The sequence below is a fragment of the Vigna umbellata genome, chromosome 5, assembly GCF_029865625.1.
Source record: "Vigna umbellata cultivar VRB3 chromosome 5, Vumbellata_1.0, whole genome shotgun sequence".
NCBI classification, from domain to species: Eukaryota; Viridiplantae; Streptophyta; class Magnoliopsida; order Fabales; family Fabaceae; genus Vigna; species Vigna umbellata.
In genome coordinates this window covers 59461086-59475588 of record NC_142169.1, presented here as the reverse complement: position 1 = coordinate 59475588, position 14503 = coordinate 59461086, and the positions used below count along the sequence as shown (strand labels likewise).

General features: G+C 35.9%; 2 long non-coding RNA genes across 6 annotated transcripts; one reads left to right on the top strand and one right to left on the bottom strand.

Annotated features, from left to right (window-relative positions):
* Positions 1-344: 344 nt before the first annotated feature.
* Positions 345-4087, bottom strand: LOC148198745 (uncharacterized). Its single transcript, XR_015786841.1, has 2 exons — positions 3948-4087; positions 345-1992 (listed from the first exon to the last, which is right to left on the bottom strand). It is a non-coding gene; the product is annotated as an uncharacterized LOC148198745 (long non-coding RNA).
* LOC148198744 (uncharacterized) lies at positions 1986-13625 on the top strand. 5 transcript variants are annotated; one of them, XR_015786838.1, is made up of 6 exons: positions 1986-3383; positions 5539-5615; positions 5737-5774; positions 5887-6117; positions 6453-6595; positions 13084-13625. It is a non-coding gene; the product is annotated as an uncharacterized LOC148198744 (long non-coding RNA). The 5 variants fall into 5 exon arrangements; XR_015786837.1 differs by having other exon boundaries at positions 5887-6163; positions 13084-13623; XR_015786836.1 differs by having other exon boundaries at positions 5887-6211; positions 13084-13621.
* Positions 13626-14503: the final 878 nt, after the last annotated feature.

Here is a 14503-nt window from a genome sequence, read left to right as displayed (position 1 = left end):
AGCTTTGAATTCCATTTCCGAAACCTACCTCCAACCTGACCACATTACAAGCTGAGATGAAGTCCTAGTGATTTGGGGTGTGCCCTTGGATTAAGTGATGCTAGATAGAAGCTTTTCAAATTCATGAACTGTGCTTTTTCATGTTTTGCTGAGTGGTATATACAAGCCTATACACATTGAGTGGTTGAGTGCAAACACTTATCTTGTGAGGTTAAATCTGAGATGTTGTTTTCTTGATTGTTTCCTACTTGATTTTGATTGAATTAATATGTATTTTTTGACCTGCTGGCTTTCATGAAACTTGAATTTGGAGGGTTGATGTCCATTTTGCAGATTTAAGCTAGAGTAATACAGCAGAGTTGTGCAGATTTGTAAATAGAAGTGAATTGTGATAGTTTGTTTAGAATTGTGTCCGTTTTGTTTGCCCCAGTCCATGAGGGTAGTGTGTTCTAAACGGGGGGTGTGTTAGCACTCCATTTTTTCTCCTTTTTCCTTCATAAAATTTCTTTTTTAGTTTTAATATGTTTGTAAAATTCTAGAATTAGGTTAGATTTTTGTTTTAAGTGCACAAATAGAGTTTTGTAGAAATTATTGTTAAAATTGTGTTTTCAAATAAAATTTGCGTCTAGAATAAAAGGCTGCCAACAGTAAATATTACATATTGAATTATTTTTAATCTAAAGGTTGTGGAGAATAGCAAGGTTGATGCGGCTTGGTTTGCCCAATATTTGTGAATTTCACATGTAATAACTCTTTTACTAACTTTCTAAGCAGTTTTTTATTTTGTTTCTGATTTTGGTTTTTGATTTGAAGATATGATTTTGTAACCAGTGTTCTTATTTTCTCTTTTCAGTTGCGGATGGTTTGGTTCTATTTTACTTCTTTTCGCTAATTTGGTGTTGTCAACTGGTTTACCTTATTGATTTTAGTTTGGAAATTTTGTCTTTGCTAGTAAGACCATCTTTTGTTGTTTATAGTTTGATTTCAGTACTTGTAGCAATTTGCAGACAGACCAGACTGTAGATTTTGGTGTTTTGCTCAATGCTACTTGATAGCATTCAGAATTTGAATCCACGGTTAAATTTTTTTTCTCATGGATGTGTATTTTGAATCCATTTAAATAATGTATATTTATGTTCTTGTCTCCAACCTTGTGTATTTTCAATTATTTTTTCTACTTTATTTCAAGAAGTTAATGATTTTGAACAGCTGAAACTTCTTGTTCTTGGAACTGATAGTGATATGATAGACAAATCTAATGAAGAGGCTCAAGAAACGGATGTTTTGGATGTTTGTGCATTTTGTGACAATGGTGGTAATGTTATATATATGGTATGTTATTTTTTCAGATGGCTTTATTTATTTTAATGATTTGTATCTGTCCTAATGTGTATCTGTAAATGTCATAAAATACGCACACAATAGTGCTATTTACACAAGTTATGAACTACCTCATCTGTAAAAACTGACCCTTGTTTATGGCAATGCTAGGTCATAATTCTAACTGATTATTGAATCATACAGGTAAAGAAATATAGGGACTAATCTCGAGAGGTAACCTAAGATATATATTCAGTTTAATTGTTTCATACAGTTGCTGCTATACTATTGAGTTTTTGTCATGTATTCTAACACGGATTAGATTTGGCATTGTTCTTTTGTACCAACAATCTCCATTCAATATTGTTGGGTTTTTTTAAATTGATGTTAAAACTTTGTGTGCCTTCTTTATCAGGGAAAAAGAAGTTATGATTACAAGTTCCAGTCATATAATAACATCCAGTTTTTAATCAAATGCGTCTAGGTTGGTAACTATGTATTCTTTCTTGTTCCTTTCAGCTAAAGGACAGGACTATTTGTAGCAGGATATAAGAGAAGAGAGGCCAGCTTTGTTCAACATTTTTACACCTGTATGATCCAGTAGCATACAGGTTTGATTTCAGTCCCAATGAAGTATTCATAGTGATTAAATGAGTAGCATAGTGAGTGAACCTTTTAGTTTAATTTCTTACCAACAGTTTATTTGTAAAATATTCCTCTGATTGTTTTGGAGCCCTAATTCTTTTAATTTACTAAATTCGTGCATTGTATGGAGCATATATTCTAATGTACAGATTATGATAAGTAGATATTCATATATGTTGGATCTGCTGAGAATAAGACTGTATGTATTTAACCTCCCTAAACCCCATTAGGACTAGGAGGGTTTTTGAACCGGGGAGCCTTAAATATAATTAGGTTTTCTATGTTGTTTCTGATTTTGGTTTTTGTTTTGCAGAGATGATTTCTAACCAGTGTTCTTATTTTCTCTTTTCAGTTGCGGATGGTTTGGTTCTATTTTACTTCTTTTTGCTAATTTTGTGTTGTTAACTGGTTTACCTTACTGATTTTAGTTTGGAAATTTAGTCTTTTGCCAGTAAGACCTTTTGTTGTTTATAGTTTGATTTCACTACTTATAGCATTTTGCAGACAGACCAGACCGTAGATTTTGGAGTTTTGCTCAATGTTACTTGATAGCATTCAGAATTTGAATCCATTGTTAAAATTTCCTGAATGTGTATTTTGAATCCTTTTAAATAGTGTATATTTATGTTCTTGTGTCCAACCTTGTGTATTTTTAATGATTTTTTCTACTTTATTTCAAGAAGCTAATGATTTTGAAGCGCTGAAACTTCTTGTTCTTGGAACTGATTGTGATATGATAGACAAATCTAATGAAGAGGCTGAAGAAACGGATGGTTTGGATGTTTGTGCACTTTGTGACCATGGTGGTAATGTTATATATATGGTATGTTATTTTTTCATATGGCTTCATTTATTTTAATGATATGTATCTGTCGTCTTGTGTATCTGTAAATTTCATAAAATACACACACAATAGTGCTATTTACACAAGTTACGAACTACCTGATCTGTAAAAACTGACCCTTGTTTATGCTAATGCTAGGTCATAATTCTAACTGATTATTGAATCATTCAGGTAAAGAAATATAGGGACTAATCTTGAGAGGTAACCCAAGATATATATTCAGTTTAATTGTTTCATACAGTTGCTGCTATACTATTGAGTTTTTGTCATGTATTCTAACACGGATTAGATTTGGCTGTGTTCTTTTGTACTAACAATCTCCATTCAATATTGTTGGGTTTTTTTAAATTGATGTTAAAACTTTACGTGCCTTCTTTATCAGGGAAAGAGAAGTTATGATTACAAGTTCCAGTCATATAGTAACATCCAGATTTTAATCAAATGCATCTAGGTTGGTTACTATGTGTTCTTTCTTGTTCCTTTAAGCTAAAGGACTGGACTGTTGGATAATATAAGAGAAGAGAGGCCAGCTTTGTTCAACATTTTTTCACCCGTATGATCCACTAGCATACAGGTATGATTTCAGTCCCAAAGAAGTATTCATAGTGATTAAATGAGTACCATAGTGAGTTACCCTTTTCATTTAATTTCTTACCACCAGTTTATTTGTAAAATATTCTTCTGATTGTTTTGGAGCCCTAATTCTCTTCCTTTACTAAATTCGTGCATTGTACGGAGTTTATTTGATTTTACCAAAGTTCGATAGTAAATATATTCTAACAGTAGTGTACTTATATTATTGATAGTAGGAGTTTGTAATGTGATTTTATATTAATTGTAATATGAATTGATGTTGGTGGGCTTTTCTAGGACAGCAAACCATGACCTCGCTTTATGTCTGACATTGTTAAAGAACTCCTCAACTAACTAACCCTAGTTAACACACCCTAGTTAGCAAACCCTAGTTAACTAACCCTAGTTTATGAAATGTAGTTAACTAATCCTAAACCTTAACTCTAATCAATAACCCTTACCCTAAACTGTAAACCCTAACCCTAAAGAATAGCCCCAACCTAAGCCCTCAACCCCTCACCCAAAAGCCTAAATTCTAACCATAACCCTGAACACCAATCATGACCCTAAACCCTAATGATAACTCTAACTCTAAACACTAAACCCTACTCATATATTGCTAACAATAACCCCTAAATCATAAACCTTAACTCTTAAACCATAAACCATAACTCCTAAACTTAAATCCTAAACACTTGTTAACTAACCCTAATCATAAACCCTAAACCATACACCCTAACCCATGACCCTAAGCATAACCCCTAACCTTTAAACCCAAACCCTAAACATTAATCCTATGCCCTACAACCTAACCATAACTCTAAACTCTAAATCCTAGTTAACTAACCTTAAGCATTAACCCTAATTGTAAATCCAAAAATCTAAACCATCAATCCTAAACCATAAGCCATAACCCTAACCCCTAAACCATAACTATAATCATCACCCTACCTCCTAAACCCAAACCACAACCCATAACCTTAAACCCCAACCCTTACTCTAAATCATAAATCATAAACCCTAAACCATAACGCTGACCCCTAACCATAACCATAACCCTAATTCTAACCGTAAACCTAACACTAACCCTTATGCCCTAACCCAGACCATAAACCCTAAACATATACCATAACCATAAGCCATAATCTTAACCAAAAATCTTAAACATTAACCCCTAAAACCAAACCCTAAACCCAAACCCTAACTTTAAACCTAAACCCTAATCATAGCACTAAGCCTTGAAACCCAGACCCCAAAAGTTTGCATTTGCTTATCTATCTTTGTTTGGGGCCCTTTCCTGCGATGCATCCTTCGAAGTCTCCAAAAGCATAGTTGATTATGACGAAACCTTCATCTAATGGATGGGTTGAGATGGAGGTGCATCTACCTACCGTTACCCATACCACCCTGCTTTATCAATTATAATGTCCCCCTTCCTTTGTTCATTCATTATGTTTTGTTAAATATGGTTAAATATTTTGTTATCACATCATGTTTCCCTATTTACTGTAATCAAATCATATTTCTAATGTTATCTAATCATATCTCTAGCATAATTAATTCATATCAATAACAAACTCAAATATGAATAAGATAAATTTCTCCATGGACTCTTGATGTTACTTTACTAGAGTTTGTAATATTTTTAATATTATATTGGAAACATTAGTATTACATTAAACTATTGATAGAAAAATTCAAACTGTCTGATGTGTATAATTTATTTATTGAATGAGTTTGATAGTTTCTAATTATACTTAATAAATACTTACTATTTTTTAGAATTAAAAGGTATTATTATTCTTAGAATTTTGGGCTTTAGAGTTAACTTAAGTCCACAAAATTGACTTGAAAGGTTAAAATTACACAAACTTCACATGTTTCATTTGACTTGAAAGGTTAATATTGGACTAATCAACACCTTTGAGGCTGCAATTAAGACAACCTTTCAACATTTATATATCTGAGAAAGTGCACTTTAAGCTGAACATAACCTCCTAAAATTTATTTGTAAGGGAAGGCTTGCACTCATGTATATATATAATTTGACCATATTTCTAGTTGATGTGACATCTCTAGTATGCTCTCTAGTTGTATATAATGAATTATAACCCTAACCCTTACCCTCAAACTCATTGTCTTGGCTTGTGTTTCAGAGGTTTTAGCATTTGCAGATGGGAGTTTATTTCCATGCCTCCAATCCGTGTGTTTATCCGTGTTTGCAACTGTTACAGTATTATTGCTAATCCTTAGTTTTCCTTCTCACTTTCATTCACAGCATTATTGGTTGTTGTTTTGAAATTTTTCTGTAAGTTATTGTTTTTGGTTCTTTGATAGCTCTTGACTCTTTGCAGGCAGAAGATAAGAGTGTTATTGTTTCTCCAGCATAAGAGTATGTGTGGACCCTGATAAAGGTTCTAAGATGAAACTTCTATATTTATCACTTTCTTTTCTTTTTTTCGTTTTGATCATAAGCTTTCCCGTTTTCCTGTTTGATATTGCAGGTGATTTGAATGAGGCTGCTGAAGCTGACTTTTGCATAAAAACACTGATGCTGTTCTGTTTCCTGAAAGTGACACAGGGGCAGCTGCTGCTAAAGGCTCCTACTCTAGTTTCACGAAACCATAAGCTGCCATTGAATGTGGAGCTGATATTGCTGCAGCAGAGGTGCCAAAAGAGCTGATACAATCATCTAAGCTACCAGAACTGAAAAAACTGCGCAGACTTTTATTCATGTAAATCCTAAAACCGATGCTACAAGGCTTCCTGATGCAGAAACTGGTATAACCTATCACTGTCTTTTCAAATGGAATTCTCGTTAACTATAAGGTATTTGATGTCAGTTTACATCAGATTCTCGTGAAATTAGCACCTTATTCTCCTTTGCCATGTTATTGTGCTCAGCATTGTGTATTTAAATTTGCTGACTAGGTCTACATGCATTTCTTAAGTCCACTACTCTTCTACTTCCTTGTTTGTTCTTTTTTGCAACAATGGATTGTAAGGAGACATTATTTGACCTAAACTAAACTTCCAGTTTCCTATTATTAATGCCTTTTATGGTTGACAGATATCCTAAACTGAAACATAAAGTGGTGTGATAAGGCTGATTGTTGGTGGCAGATGAAAGTTCCAATTCAAGAGGATCTCTGGATTGTTGGTGTGAGGACACTTAGTGAGGGAGGTTGTGTTGGTAACTTCTCAAGGGAACAGGTAACTATCTTTTCTTACTAATAGATTTTTACTAGTTTTAAATCCATACGTATGGGACGTTGTTTCTTTGTCTTTATTAAAAGAGATTTATAGATTGAAGAAAGAAATAATAAATATTTTCAAATTTATAATTAGGTTTTGAATACAATGAACGTAAACAATGATTTACATGTTTACAAAGTCTATATATATATATATATATATATATATATATGGAAATAAAATAATAAGTTTTTTAAAAATATAAAGATAAAGTATAGTAGACTCTCCTAAAATATAAAGGATACGCAAAATTATCATCAAAACTCAAAAGGTCCATTGTGATCAGACTGTCTACATAGGTTACGAAGGTTAGACCATCAACATTGAGATCTTGCAAGCTGACGATGACTGGATTTGCCTGATTTTTTGCAATTATTATGAGCATTTAAGTTGTTGAGCTCCTTAAGTGAGTTTTGATTAGGTATGACTCACATCACACTTTAAAAGAGAATATGTTTTTTCCAGCATCTTGAATTAATCAAATGGATGCAACAAGATCCAATTAAATCATTTTTGTTTAGAAATTTATTAAACCCTACCAAATTAAGCTGTGTACCGACTCATAGACTCTATTGCTAAAATCAGTCAAGCATAGCGCTTAGCTCAAAGAGACGGAGATAAGCAAATGGAGTTGTTGTAGTTGCTTGCAGTATGAGTATGATAGGTTTCCGATTAAGAAACCTATTCAAGAACCTCTAAAAACACCTCTTAGGCGTCAAGAAAAACCAGAAAGAGAAACAGAACTGAATATTATTCACAAAGGTAATGTCTGTACACTCACAGTAACAAGGGCTTAACCCCTTTCACAAGCTTAATCCTGTTAACAAACAAACTACCAAAAGTCCTTTAACTACTAACCCCTCCACTATTTATACAACCGTTATTCCCGCCCTTCCCAACTGCAATAAGCAGTTGGGTTGCTTAACTAACCATTTCTCTTCCTTCTCTCATAAACTCTCCAACTCTTCTCATTCCTAACATTGCCCTCTCCCTGAAGTTCAACCTTGTCCCCAAGGTTGAAATCGGGGTACTGTTCTTTGATAGCAACTTCATCTTCCCACGTTGCCCCTTCTTGCCCTCCATCCTGCCATTCAATTAACAACTGTGACACGTCCTCTTCCCCTCTTGCGTGACTCTCCTCCCACGAACACTGATGGGGCAAAAAGAGGGTCCATCGGCCTACAAGTCTGGAGGTAACTCCTTCTCCACTTTCTGCTCCCCTATTGCCTTCTTTAATTGTGAAACATGAAAGACAAGGTGTATGCGTGCTGTCTCCGGTAACTGGAGTTTATAGGCCACTGCTCCCACTCTCTGGATCACCTGAAATGGACCAAAAAATCAGGCTGCTAATTTTGGGTGAAGTCTGGTTGGCATGGAAGATTGTCGATGGGGTCTTATCTTCAAGTATACCCAATCACCCACTTCAACATTTGAAGGTCTCCTCCTCTTGTTGGCTTGTTTTACCATCAGCTCTTGTGCCCTTTCCAAGTGGAACTTCATCTTCTTTAAAGCTTCATCCCATGTCTGCAACTCCTGATTCACTGCCTCTACCAATGACTCTCCCGGTATAAATCGTTGCAGGGATGGAGGTGGTCGGTCGTCCATGGACCGTTTCAAACGGTGTACACCGGATTGCTCCCTGATAACTGGTATTATACCAATACGAAGCCCAGGGTAAGACTATCATCCATCCTTTCGGTTGTTCTGAACAGAAGCATCGAAGGTATCCCTCCAAAACACGATTTAGAACCTCCATTTGCCCGTCGGTCTCGGGGTGATAAGCAGTACTCATTTTCAATTGTGTACCCTGCCCTTTAAATAGCTCCTGCCAAAAAATGCTGAGGAATAGGGGGTCCCGATCACTCACGATTAATTTCGGAATGCCATGCAACCTAACAATTTCCTTGATGAATAACTCCGCTACCATTCTAGCTGAATAAGGATACTTGAGTGGTAGAAAATGACCGTATTTACTTAAGCGATCTACTACCACTAGTATAGCATCAAATCCCTGAGATTTTGGAAGCCTTACTATAAAATCCATGCTTAACTCTTCCCAAATGGCATTCAGAATTGGCAATGGTTGCAGCAGTCTTTGAGGAGAAGAGGACAAGTATTTGTGCTGCTGACACACCAAGCATCCCGCCACATACTCAGTTACCCTCTTCTTCATATCAATCCAATATAAGGATTGGGCCAACCTCGATATGTTCTATAAACACCCGAATGCCCCCTGTCTATGTAACATGGAACTCCGCCAGCAACCTGGGAATCCACGTGGAATTGGCTGACAAAACCAACCTTCCTTTATAGTGTAACCTGTCCTGCTCAATGGTATACGCTGGATGGGTATTTGCAGAACACGCGGCCGAGACTGGCCGAGAAGAAGCGGCGCGTGATAGTTGGTGCGGAGGCTTCAGAGGACGGGACCATTAGGGTTGGGTTGCGCTTCTCAAGGCGTCAGAGCAAACGATGTTCGGCGGCGACGACGATGGCGGACTGGCCAGAAAGAAGCTCTGCGTGGCGGCGCGTGACTGAGAAGTGGCTCTCAAAACCGGCGTGGTTGGTCGTCGCTCGAAGAGACGGTCCAGATTCGCAGGTCACCTGTCGAAACTGTGACGGTGGCCGGCAGTGGCGATGGCTACGGCAGCGGCGGCGACGGTGGCCGGCCACGGACAGAGGTTGGCGGCGGACAGTGGCTGGCGATGGTCGACGGCAGAGGCGACTGACTGCACTGGTGCTGACTGTGGCACAGATTTAAGAAGAGAATGGACTGCCCACTGAAATTTTAGGGACTGCCAGCGGCCATGGCGGTCGGCCGCCGGCAAACAGCAGAGACCCCAGAAGAAGATCAGAGAACCTGCTCTGATACCATGTTGAATATAGTGAAAAACTATATTTGGATTAATCTCCCTTATGTTAAATACACACATAGGGTTCTCTATTTATAATAGAATAAATATGGGCTAAGCCCAAAATACAAATGAGAAATAATAACAAACTAACTAAAAGATAAAAGATATAATATATCTAACAATATTGTCTTTAATATATATATATATATATATATATAGTAGTACCTAGGTCTGCATGTGGGATTATCCTATTTATCATGTACTTTTGTATCAGAACTTTCTTATATATATAGAATAAAAGTGAGAGGGATCTTTCAAGCCCTCGAGAATTATTTTACAGTTTCAATCTCCAGTTGGTATCAGAGCGGGTCAATCCCACTCTGGTTTTTGTCTAGTCTTCAAACCTCAATTGTTGTCCGTAACTATCCGACACTGTTTGTCGTTGTCCGACGCCGTTTGTCGTTGTCCACCATAGCCTGACAAACTTCATGGTCCACTGAAGTTTGTCACCATCAACCTCTGTTCCTTGTCATTTCGATGTTGTCCACCACTCTCCGTCGTCGGCCACCATCACAGTTTTGTCTTATGACCACTAGATCTAGTTTGCCACTCCGTGCGAAGCCAACCCTATTGGTGTCGGAGCTCCATTCTCCTCCACGCACCTCCACGAGCAGCATTTTTGTGCACCATGAACAGGTATGTGCTTCTCACGCATCGCCATCTGCTTGCCGGAAAGCCACCGTGCAACCTCCATAGTGGTTGCCAGCCTCTCCTATCTCTGTTCTGCCCCTTCGAACCATGCTCTGTTAGCGTTTAGACGGAACCCTTTCGATAGTCACCTAGGGTTTGCGGTTTCTCCTTCGAATTCTTTATCTACCATCTCTTTTTCCCCAAGTCCCTCCATCATGTCTCCAAAGTTAAATGGAAAAATTACTTATCTTGGTTGGTTGTCGTTGTCCTGTGTTGCTGCTCCTAATCCTAAAGTGCTATATGATCAACTTGGCCATCCTCGTTTGTCCAAATTAAAAAATATGTGTCCTGAACTTAGTGGTCTCCAGACCTTAGAATGTGAGTCATGTCAAATAGGAAAACATGTTAGATCTACCTTTCCTAAAAGGTCTCAATCCATATGTAATTCTAGTTTTTCTATCATCCATTCTTAAGTATGGGGACCTAGTCGTATTTTTCTCCTTTGGTTTTAGATATTTTGTTACCTTCATTGATGAATATTCAATATGTACTTGGGTTTATCTTATGAAAAATTGTTTTGAAAGCCATCTTTACATCGTTTTTAAATGAAATCAAGAATCAATTTGGTCAAGTAATCAAAATATTAAGAAGTGATATGCCAAAGAGTATTTCTCATACCCCTTTTTTGTCATCTTAAGTTCTCATGGTATCTTACATTAGTCTACTTGTCCTCATACACCACGGCAAAATGGTATAGCCAAGAACGAAAAAAGGTAGTTGGTTGCCGATGGGTGTATGCAGTTAAAGTGGGCTTGATAGGGAATTTGATCGGCTTAAAGCCCGACTTATTACAAAAGGTTACACTCAGGTTTATGGTCTTGATTATTGTGAGTCTTTCTTTCATGTATCCAAGATAACTATTATTCACCTCTTCTTTGTCATGGCAGTCATTTGTCACTGGCCACTTCATCAATTGGATATAAAGAATGTCTTCCTACATGGTGATCTTGAGGAATAAGTTTATATGGAGCAACCTCCTGGGTTTGTTGTTCATGGGGAGTCTGGTATGGTATGTAAATTGTATCAATCTTTATATGGCTTCAACCAATTACCAAGTGCTTGGTTTGGAAAGTTTACCTCCATTGTTTAAAAGTTTGGGCTAAAACACAGTGAAGCAGACCATTCAGTTTTCTACTGTAATTCTTCTCTTGGGAAATGTGTTTACTTAATAGTACATGTTAATGATATTGTCATTACAGGAAATGATGTTGTTGGAATATCTCAACTGAAAGAGTACTTATGTAGACATTTTCAAACCAAGGATTTTGGAAATCTCAAATACTTCTTAGTATTGAAGTAGCGCAATCAAAAGATGGAGTTGTAATCTCCCAAAGAAAGTATGCTCTTGATATATTACAAGAAACAAACATGATTGATTGCATACTGATAGACAGTCCCATGACCCAAACCAGAAATTAAGGACAGAAGAATGTGAATTATTCTCCGATCCAAAGAGGTATAGGAGGCTGGTTGGAAAACTAATTTATCTTACTATTACAAGGCTAGATATATCCTTTGTAGTTGGAGTGGTTAGTCAGTTCATGCAGACTCCATGTGTTGACCATTGGAATGCCCTCATTTGCATTCTAAGGTATGTCAAAAAGCCTCTCAGTGAAGAATTGTTATATAAAGGAAGCATTCAGGTCTCTAGGTATTGTGATGTTGATTGGGCAAGTTCGCCTATTAATAGAAGGTCTACTACAGAAAATTGTGTTTTTCTGGGAAGAAACATTATTTCATGGAAAAGTAAGAAACAAAATGTAGTAGCTCAGCTAAAGCCGAGTATAGGGTAATGACGTCACTAACATGTGAACTTATATGGGTGAAACAATTCTTTCAAGAGCTTAACTTCTTTGACATCCATACTATGAAGATGTATTGGGATAGTCAAAATCAAATCCATTGTTTCATGTGAGGACTAAACATATAGAAATTGATTGTCATTTTGTTTGTAAAAAGTTGTTGACTAAAGAAATATGTACTGAGTTTGTTGGGTCAAACGATCATCCTCGGATTGAGTTTATTTATTCCAAGCTTGGTACATACAATTTGTATGCTCCAATTTGAGGGGAGTGTTAGAATATTTACTCTATTTATCATCATTATATGGTGTCTAGTATATATATAATAGTACCTAGGTCTGCGGCTAGGGTTATCTTATTTATCATGTACTTTTGTATTAGAACTTTCTTATATATAGAATGATAGTGAGAGGGATCTTTCAAGTTCTCGAGAATTATTTTACAGTTTCCATCTCAAGTCATCTAATCAAGTGGAAGTTGTCGTTCTCGGGCCAGTAGCTTTGAAAGCTTAAAAGAAGGATTATATTCCGAGTCTATCAAATACAAATGCAAGCTAAGGAAGTTTGGAAGCTATAGTTATAGTATTTTAATATCAATAGAGCCTAGTAAAATTCTTTTTTCTTTCCTTCTTAAGATTTTGTTTACTTGAATGGATTTGAGGGAGAGTGATTGAGGGGATTTGAGAGGATTTGAAGATAAATTTTTTTGTTGTTTATTTGAGTAGATTTGGAGGTAAGAAAGAATAGATTTGGAAGTAAAATTTGTGAGAATTAATGTAGGATTTGATTGACGTGACAGATTAAAAAAATTTACTTCCAAATTCACTCTCACTTATCTCCAAATTCACTCAATTAAACAACAACAAAATTTATCTTCAAATCTCCTCAATTACTCTCTCCCAAATCTATTAAGTGAACAAAGCCTAAATCTCAGAAAAAGAAAGGGGCTGGTTAACGAGTCTAACTAAGATTCGACTTGAATGATGTTTTTGGTGTTATTGGACAGAATTGTTGCCCTTTTTCCACGCCTCATTTTTCAGAATATGATTATGAGCTGCGGAGGAAGGTCTCTCATTCAGTGTGTCAAAGCCGACTTTTGAGAAACAAAAGTGGAACAAATAACCTCGGAGATATGGATTGAAAGGCATTCCTCGTCCCAACCATAAATCAACGGGTAAAGACTGGCGCAACCAAATCAACCATGTTCTATCAAGACTGGGAGTAGTTGATGAATGCGTAAGCGTAGTTGCTTTCATAACTATATATTATACCATACCTTCTTCTACGTAGTGTTATAGTGCTGACATTGATTAAGTTACTTAATTATCCTTGACTATGTTATCAGGATGATACCATAAATTTATTCACATATGCGGTACTAAGGTTGACTCCCCATGCTTTATCATATGGATCAAGTTCATAGTTCTACTTAAGGAAAGGAAGTACTGTATCAAATGTTGCCACTGAGTCTAATTCGACCTATCCAAATTCCCTGTCTGAAAGTTTATATGGCATATCTGATATATCATCTGGTGAAGATAATACTTACATAATTGAATAAGAATATTGTTTAAAAACTTATTGATGACATATTGGCTTAGCACGATATATTAACACACTACTAATTTAAATAATGTAGTAAAATAGCAAATCAAAATAAATAAACTAATTAAACATAAAACTAAAATTGTGACCCAATTATTTATAAATTCATTAATGTTATTAAAGTTGTTAAAACATTTTAGAAATGAGTTAATTTCTTCAAATCATTTGAGTCATGGTAAATCGTTGATTACATCGACTCACCTTGCTTTTTCTGGTTGATTACACAAAGCAGTCCTGGTTAGTACAAAAAACCACTTCTGATTATCCCGTCTATCAAAAATAATCTTTAACTTAGTTTTATTATTTTTTGGTAACCATTTCTAGAATTGTTTATTAATTAGTTTCTCCTAATGATTTAGCTATAGCGGTAATAGACATTTTAGTTCTAATGAACAACTATGCACTTTAGAATTCTTTGCATTTAGATATTTCTTCAAACCAACACTACTATAAAAGAATATAAAGACCCTAGATAACCATTGTCTCTCCTTCTAGATTTTCAGAAAGGAATATTGTAAAAGTGGTCTTCACTCATATTTTCTGGTCCCTGAACCTGGAAAGGATGGCTACCTATCCTTTTCAAAAACGCTATTTCAGCCTGCTATGTCTCTTCTACACTAAAATAATCAACTATTCTTAGTAGATAATCAATTATCAAGTTTCAATGTATCATTTTTTCGGTAATAATCAATTATCAATAATGATTTAGGTTATTTCTAACCTTATTCCAAAATTTGAAATTTCTTCAAGAATAGTCAATTATCAAGGACAATAATCAATTATCCCCTTTCGAAATCTCATGAATCTTAACTTTTCTTCCAATTTTCAGGGTTTTAAAGTTCTTTTTCGATTCCC